General features: G+C 38.3%; 1 long non-coding RNA gene and 1 pseudogene across 1 annotated transcript; both read left to right on the forward strand.

The window, feature by feature from the left end:
* Positions 1 to 249: 249 nt before the first annotated feature.
* Positions 250 to 989, forward strand: LOC116266418 (dirigent protein 22-like; annotated as a pseudogene).
* Positions 990 to 1,387: 398 nt separating this feature from the next.
* LOC116245714 (uncharacterized) lies at positions 1,388 to 3,354 on the forward strand. The gene is made up of 3 exons (XR_004170587.2): positions 1,388 to 1,845; positions 2,809 to 2,879; positions 3,161 to 3,354. It is a non-coding gene; the product is annotated as an uncharacterized LOC116245714 (long non-coding RNA).
* The last annotated feature ends 3,598 nt before the right edge of the window (positions 3,355 to 6,952 follow it).

A 6,952-nucleotide genomic window follows, 5' to 3' on the forward strand; every position in this document is an offset into this window, starting at 1 on the left:
CTGAATTTGTCAGTCGACAAAAAAGTATTTTTTGAACTAAAAAATATGTAAAAATTGATTAAAAATAGAAAAAAAGCTGTTGAATGTATTCAACAAAAATAATCAAATCGAACAAATCAGTTTGATATAAGCATATCAAAACAAATGTTCTAATTTCGTGGTCATTATTGAAAGCAAAAATCCCGCTCTCTCGTCTTTCTCATTTTCCCTCTGCCTCTGTCTATAAATACCGACTCCATCAAACACAGACATGCCTCCCCAAACATCAGCTTCTCTGTGAAAGCCACGACAATGGCATCTTCCCTCCTTCCAAACTGCTCCACCACCATCTTCCTCTCTTGCTTCCTCTTCCTTCTTGCTGCGGCCGTGGATGCCAAACTAGTTCATAGTCAAAGAGTACTCAGCAGGCCGCTGAAGGAGAAGATGTCCCACCTCCATTTCTACTTCCACGACATCGTCAGTGGCCGGAACCCGACTGCCGTGACAGTCGCCGGAGCAAAGAACAGCACCTCGCTGACGGGCTTCGGGGATATTGTGATGATCGACGACCCCTTGACGGAAGGGCCGGAGTTGTCCTCCAAACTGGTGGGAAGAGCCCAAGGGCTATATACGCCTCGGCAGGGCTGCAGGACCTGAGCTTGCTGATGGCAGTGAACTATGTGTTCATGGAGGGGAAGTACAATGGCAGCAGCTTGAGCATTCTGGGGAGGAACACGGGGATGCGGCCGGTGAGGGAGATGGCAGTGGTCGGCGGCAGCGGTCTGTTCAGGATGGCCCGTGGCTACGCCGTTGCGAGGACTCACTGGTTTGATGCAAACAGGGGAGATGCCACAGTAGAGTACAATGTCTATGTCGTCCATTATTAGTTAGAAGAAGCCATTGCCGATCACATGGAATCCTGAAATCTCAATTATGACTCTTGTAGTCAGTTGGGTTGGGTTTGTTGTTCATTCTGATTCCCATTTTGCTTATACAGTAACAAGTCTCTCTCTCTCTCTCTCTCTCTCTCTCTCTCGTTTACCTGGCAAACCTTGATTGACTAAGTGTAATTTTTTTACAAACCTACTTCAATATTAAATATTAAGGTAAAATTCATAAAACACTATAACAAGTGTCGTACGAATGTACTTCAAAATTTTTGAAATAAATTCATGAAACGTTTAGAACAAGTGTCCCAAGAATGTCTCTTAAATTTTGAGGTACATTCATGTATAAGTTCTATTGCCAAACACTTTGTAGAAGTTTATCATTTTATAATTAGTGTCCTTTAATAAAAATTTTTTAGATCTACCGCTAATTAATTCTTAGACGTAAAGATACTGCGAGACTGTTCACCGAAACTACCCATCAAAGAGAAAAAGATAAGGCAACGTTTGATTGCAAGGGAAAACACTATTTATCGAGGTAAAGTTCACTTTCTTGTACGGTTTTTCCGCTTGCCATCAAACGTCGAAAATGTTACCTCGAAAAAATTGTACGACAAGGGAGATTTTAATGCGGAAATTTTTTCCAGGGATTTTTCTATGAGCCGTTAGGGCTCTCCTCGCTTTGCTCCTTCTCACTGCTCCTCTCCCTCTGTCGAAGCCTTCTCCGCCGTCGAAGCCCTCTCCTCCTATCAGTGCTCCTCTCCCTCTGTCGAAGCCTTCTCCGCAGTCGAAGGCCTCTACCTATGTGGAAGCCCTCTCCCCTTATCGTTGCTCCTCTCCCTCCGTGAAAGACCTGTCTTCTATTGAAGCCCTCAGAATTGCTACATCTGTTGGGGAAGCCCTCTCCTTCTCACTATCTTTTTTCTCTTCCTCCTTCGCGCTGCGTGTGGTTGGAAGAAGTAGTGTTTGTCCCATTCTGGTGAGTCTCTTTTCCACCTTTGCTTCAATCCCTCTTTATTTCCATCTTTGTTGCAATCCCTCTTTACTTTTTCCTCTTTCTAGACTTGTCTTGGATGTTCTTAGACTCTCAACCTTAGCTAACCTGCTCATGTGGACCAACTAAATTGTGCAACGGCTCTAAAGTTGGAAGCACTCTGATGTACAGGATCTTCAATCTCTGGATACCTTCACTACTTGGATGTTGTCAATGAGTTCGGATTCTACACCATTTTCTTGTTCATGCCACTCCATCAGTATAAACTTAGAATCCTCTAGTTATATATCAGCAAAGTCTTCTAGACACCATTGTACATCGCAAAGTTTGAATAGTAATGCTTTTCTGTAAATTTCTCTCCCTTTTTGTGGTGCTTCTTATGTGTCAGCGATTATGCTAAACAACTAAGCAAGCCCCTTAACAGTAAAAAATGTCACCAGCTAACATATTAGAGAAACTAAAAATTAAATTTCAGATGGTAGAAATTGCAAATTAGAGATCTACAATATTTATAAGAGCAGTAGCTCACGAAGTATCCATCACAGTCTGATGACTTCCTACCAGTCTCCAATAAAATTGGCATGATGAGCATTGAAAAAGCACCAATCTTGTCTAGAAACTGGCAAACATGTTTGCCTTTGGCAGCCACGTGAAAGTTTGGAAAGCTTTCCAGTGGTTAGTGTCTGTCCAAAAATTCTCATAATATATAGACTTCAGTTCTCATTCACATAAACCCATGATATGCACCTGCAAAAGGGCAAAAGCTGAGCTGTACACGATCTCAGAGTAAAACAATCATCAAAGCCTTTGGTAAGAATTATGTCTGGGACCTGTTAATTTAATCTCTGCCCCACTGTAAAACAATCATCAACATGCTAATGAATCTTCCTCCACCATATGTGATTCTGCATCCTTATTGATCCTTTAACCTGTCATTTTGATTTTCAGGCTGCCAAACATCCACCAAGAGGTGCAGCAGCGTAAGATATTGTATATGGGTCTTTATCTGCTTATCTGGGGTGAGGCTGCAAACCTTCGGTTCATGCCAGAGTGTCTTTGCTACATTTATCATTTTGTAGGTGTACTTTTGCATACATTGCATGTTGGTTTTGTAAATGTTACACTAGTCCTGCTTCCTTTTCTAGTACTTTGGTACATTTTACCTATGATTTTTAAGGTTTTTTGTTTACTTGTCATTATAGTTCCCATTCTTTCAAAATCTAATATTAGTTGGCTAATCTACAAAGTGAATATTACACAAATTTTTTTTCAGTAATTTTATGCATGCTGTTGTTTGCAGATGGCTTTCGAACTTTATGGAATGCTTGCTGGCAATGTGAGTCCAATGACAGGTGAAACTATAAAGCCCGCTTGTGGTGGTGAGGAGGAGGCCTTTCCGAAAAAAGTGGTCACACCAATCTATGAAACAATTGCACAGGTTTATCGCTGTATCTATTTGTTCAGATGCTAAATGAAATCTATATGTTTATTCCACCCAAGTTTCTCTATAATCCGTCTTCTATTTGATCTTGTCTTGCATAGCCATTTTATTTCTCTCGTGCATTTAAAAAGATGTATCTGATATGCATAATTGTTACGTGAGGAGATGATATCCTTTAAACGGTAAAAAAAAGTTTCCTTGAAAAAATTTTTCTGTCTATCAAACTAGGCATTTTTTCTCCTTCAAAAAAGTTCCAGGCCATCAAACATGACCTGAAACAAGAAAAAGAGAATTTTACCCTCCTGTCAGTTACCATGGAGATTTTACCTTTGAAAAAATTCCCCCTCAAAAAAATCCAAGCCTTCAAACGTGGCCTAAGTGAAAGGAAGGACGACTTAGATTGGGATAAAAAAAGAACAGGACTGCATTTTTAGTTGTTTATTTTCTTCACCTCCTTATTCATTCATCTTTCCTTTTGCCATCCGTATGCACACGCTAAATGCTTGGCGAGTACGGTTCCATAACTGTTCCTCCTCAATGGAGAATGGGTTTGGATCCAGACACTATGTAGCCAATCTGAATCAATTAAAAAGGTTGTCCTTTCGCCCTGTCCATTAACCGAGCAACAACGGTTACTTTGCTTTTATCATAAAGCCATGTTTGAGAGTCTTGGATCTGAGATTTGAGGGTGATCCTAAATCCAAAGTTTAAACAACGGTTACATTACGAAAACACTGATATGTTCGATTTTTTTTTCCCTTTTTTCCTCCTTTTTAATGGCCTAAGAAATGTTCCCCCTCCTCTCTTTCAAACGCCTACACTTTCTCGTTCTCTCTCTCTTCTCCCTTTTTAATGGCCTAAGGAATGTTCTCTCTCCTCTCTTTGAAACGCCGACACTTTCTCATCCTTTTTACCTGGTGGTCCTCTAAAATTGACGACTTGCCCGTTCTCCTCAAACTCTTTGAGGACAGCAAGGTCTACCGGTTTAATTAGTCCATCAATATTTAAAAAAACATGATTTTCTGGCAAAAAAAATGTATAACATTATATATGTATATTTTTTCAAAAGAATCAGCATCCTTCAAATTTTTTGATTAAAATAGTCTTCTCACGAACCTTGATTTATAATATTAAAAGTCAAAAAAAATAAAATTGAACAAATAAATCTAAGAAACAACCATATAATTATATATAAATATTATATATATATAATAAAAATATATATTTCACCACACCCCACACCCGTTTTCTGGAATGTGCTCAACATTGATACTGCATCTACATGTACACATTCCGAGACTCGCATTTCCCACCCATCCATGTAACATATTGACTATCCTTTTATTATATATATATATATATATATATATATATATATATATAATAAGTGTCGATATCATATAAAGTAACTGCTCTTGAAGACAATCATCTCTCACCCATGTGACACATTCACTATCCTATATATATATATATATATATATACTGCACTCATTCGGACACTCGCATCTTTCACCTATGTGACATATTGACTATCATAATATATTTAAGCTTCCAAAAGCTCTTAGACACCGTACGTCTTTGGACCGGACCGCAAGAAATGTTCAAAATTTTCTTACCTTTCTAGATGCAACCATTCCATATTTCAGGCGTCGTTAGGAAATGACTGGTCAAACATATATAAGTTAGTAAGGTTGAACACGAGCCTGAGTCCCGCTCAACTCCATTCATGGATAACTGGGCTCAAGATGAGGCGAGCTTGATAGTGTTGACTGGACTCAGCCGTTACGTGTTGAGCTCGAGATCGACTTGACTAAGGCTCGACAAACTCATTTGAATAAAATTGATATTCATCGCTACGTATTAAGTTTGAGGTCAACTTGATTAAAGCTTGACAAACTCGTTTGAATAGAATTGATATTCATTGTTACGTGTTGAGCTCGAGGTCGACTCGATTAAGGCTCGACAAACTGATAAACTCGTTTGAATATATTGACTTGATTAAGCCTCAACAAACTGATAAAGTTGTTTGAATATATCGACTTGATTAAGCCTCGACAAACTCGATTAAGGCATCAAGCTTGACTCGGTAGTTACGTGTTGAGCAACTCGATTATTTGAAAGAGTCCACTCATGAACTCGAGCTCGACTCGTTAAGTAAATAACTTGGCTCGAACTCGTTCACGGTTCAAGCTTTAACAAATCGAGTAGCTTGACTTGTCGTTCACTCCTAGGCATGAACATGGAGGATATGAAACAAAAAGAGACTTTGTTCTTTCGTCCTCCCCTTCCAAAAAGAAAATGCATTTTTACAAGTGGTTGTAAAATATTTTCTACTTAAATTAAAAAAAATTCAATAGCATGCTTTAGTTTTGCAAAATCTTCGAGCAAAATATTTAAGCTTCAAAAAACATTTAGAAGCTTGCGGCCTTATTTTCTGTAAACCAACAAAAGAAATAAGACACCGGATTATTTGTAAATTTTCTTCAGAAGCATGCTTAGATTTTGTAAATGTCCAAGATGATCTCTTTAATCAAAATCGACTTCAAAATCATGTTCTCTACGTGTAAACATGTTATATTTATTAAAAATAATAGGAATATTTGACATTTTTATGTTCATCAATATTTTAAACGCCATAAAATATCCTATACATGTCATATCCTAAAGACGCCAAGGTTGACTCTTCATAAAGCAACTCTACATATCAAGACTGAGATCTAAAGAGCACCCTGCACAGCCGTTTCTAAAAGATCTAAACCGCAGTTCAACTGAATTTACTCGTTTATTCTTAGAGTTGGAAGTAGAACTCGCTCAAAAAAAAAAAAAAAAAAAGTCGAGCTCCACTAGTTATAAACGAGTCAAGTTCAAGTTTAAATGTATATTTGAAATGTTAACCAAAATTCAAGTTTTAAGACGTCGACTCATTTAAGCATCGTTATGCATGACTACGTAAATTTGGTTCATCGTAGTTGAATTACTTAAATTAGTTATCTAAATAAACGAGTTGATAAGTTAAAAAAAAAAAAAAAAAAAAAACCTTGTCAACACAGAGTAGTCCGGTCCAGCTTCAGCTGTTCTATAAAACTCGACTTAAATTCAAGCTGAGGTATTTGTTTAGTAAAGTTGAGCTCGAGCTAGAACTCGGTTCGTATGCAACCCATTCTGTTACAAGGCAGAAGTCTCATGTCCTCAAGTCAATGCGCAGTCTTTGAAGATTATCTGGTGCAGGTGAAATCATGCTCTAGTCAACACGTGCCAGAGGTTGAGAGATCTACCAAATTCAGACGGCCCTAATTCGACGAACGTCTATCGTTCGCTATCAACTTGTGATCATGATTCAAACTAAAGGATGGTCAGGTCAGCTTCCAAAACCATGAGTTAGAAAGGGAACAAGAGAAAGAATTCAATCTCGATCGATGGATTGATCAAACACAACGCCACTCCCTTTCCTACTCCTCTCTGTTCTCATTTTCTGTTCGAGTTTCCAAATTCACATTCATAAATTTCTATATTGAAAAGTCATCATGTTCTAGAAACGAGCCAAAGATCCTCAGGAATTAAGCATGTAAAGCAAAACTTTATAGATCTCTCTCTCTATAAATACTACCTGCAGTGCATGCCTCCTCATCATCGGCTTTCATGTTTCACAGC

Source organism: Nymphaea colorata, chromosome 1 (genome assembly GCF_008831285.2).
Source record: "Nymphaea colorata isolate Beijing-Zhang1983 chromosome 1, ASM883128v2, whole genome shotgun sequence".
Taxonomy (NCBI): Eukaryota; Viridiplantae; Streptophyta; class Magnoliopsida; order Nymphaeales; family Nymphaeaceae; genus Nymphaea; species Nymphaea colorata.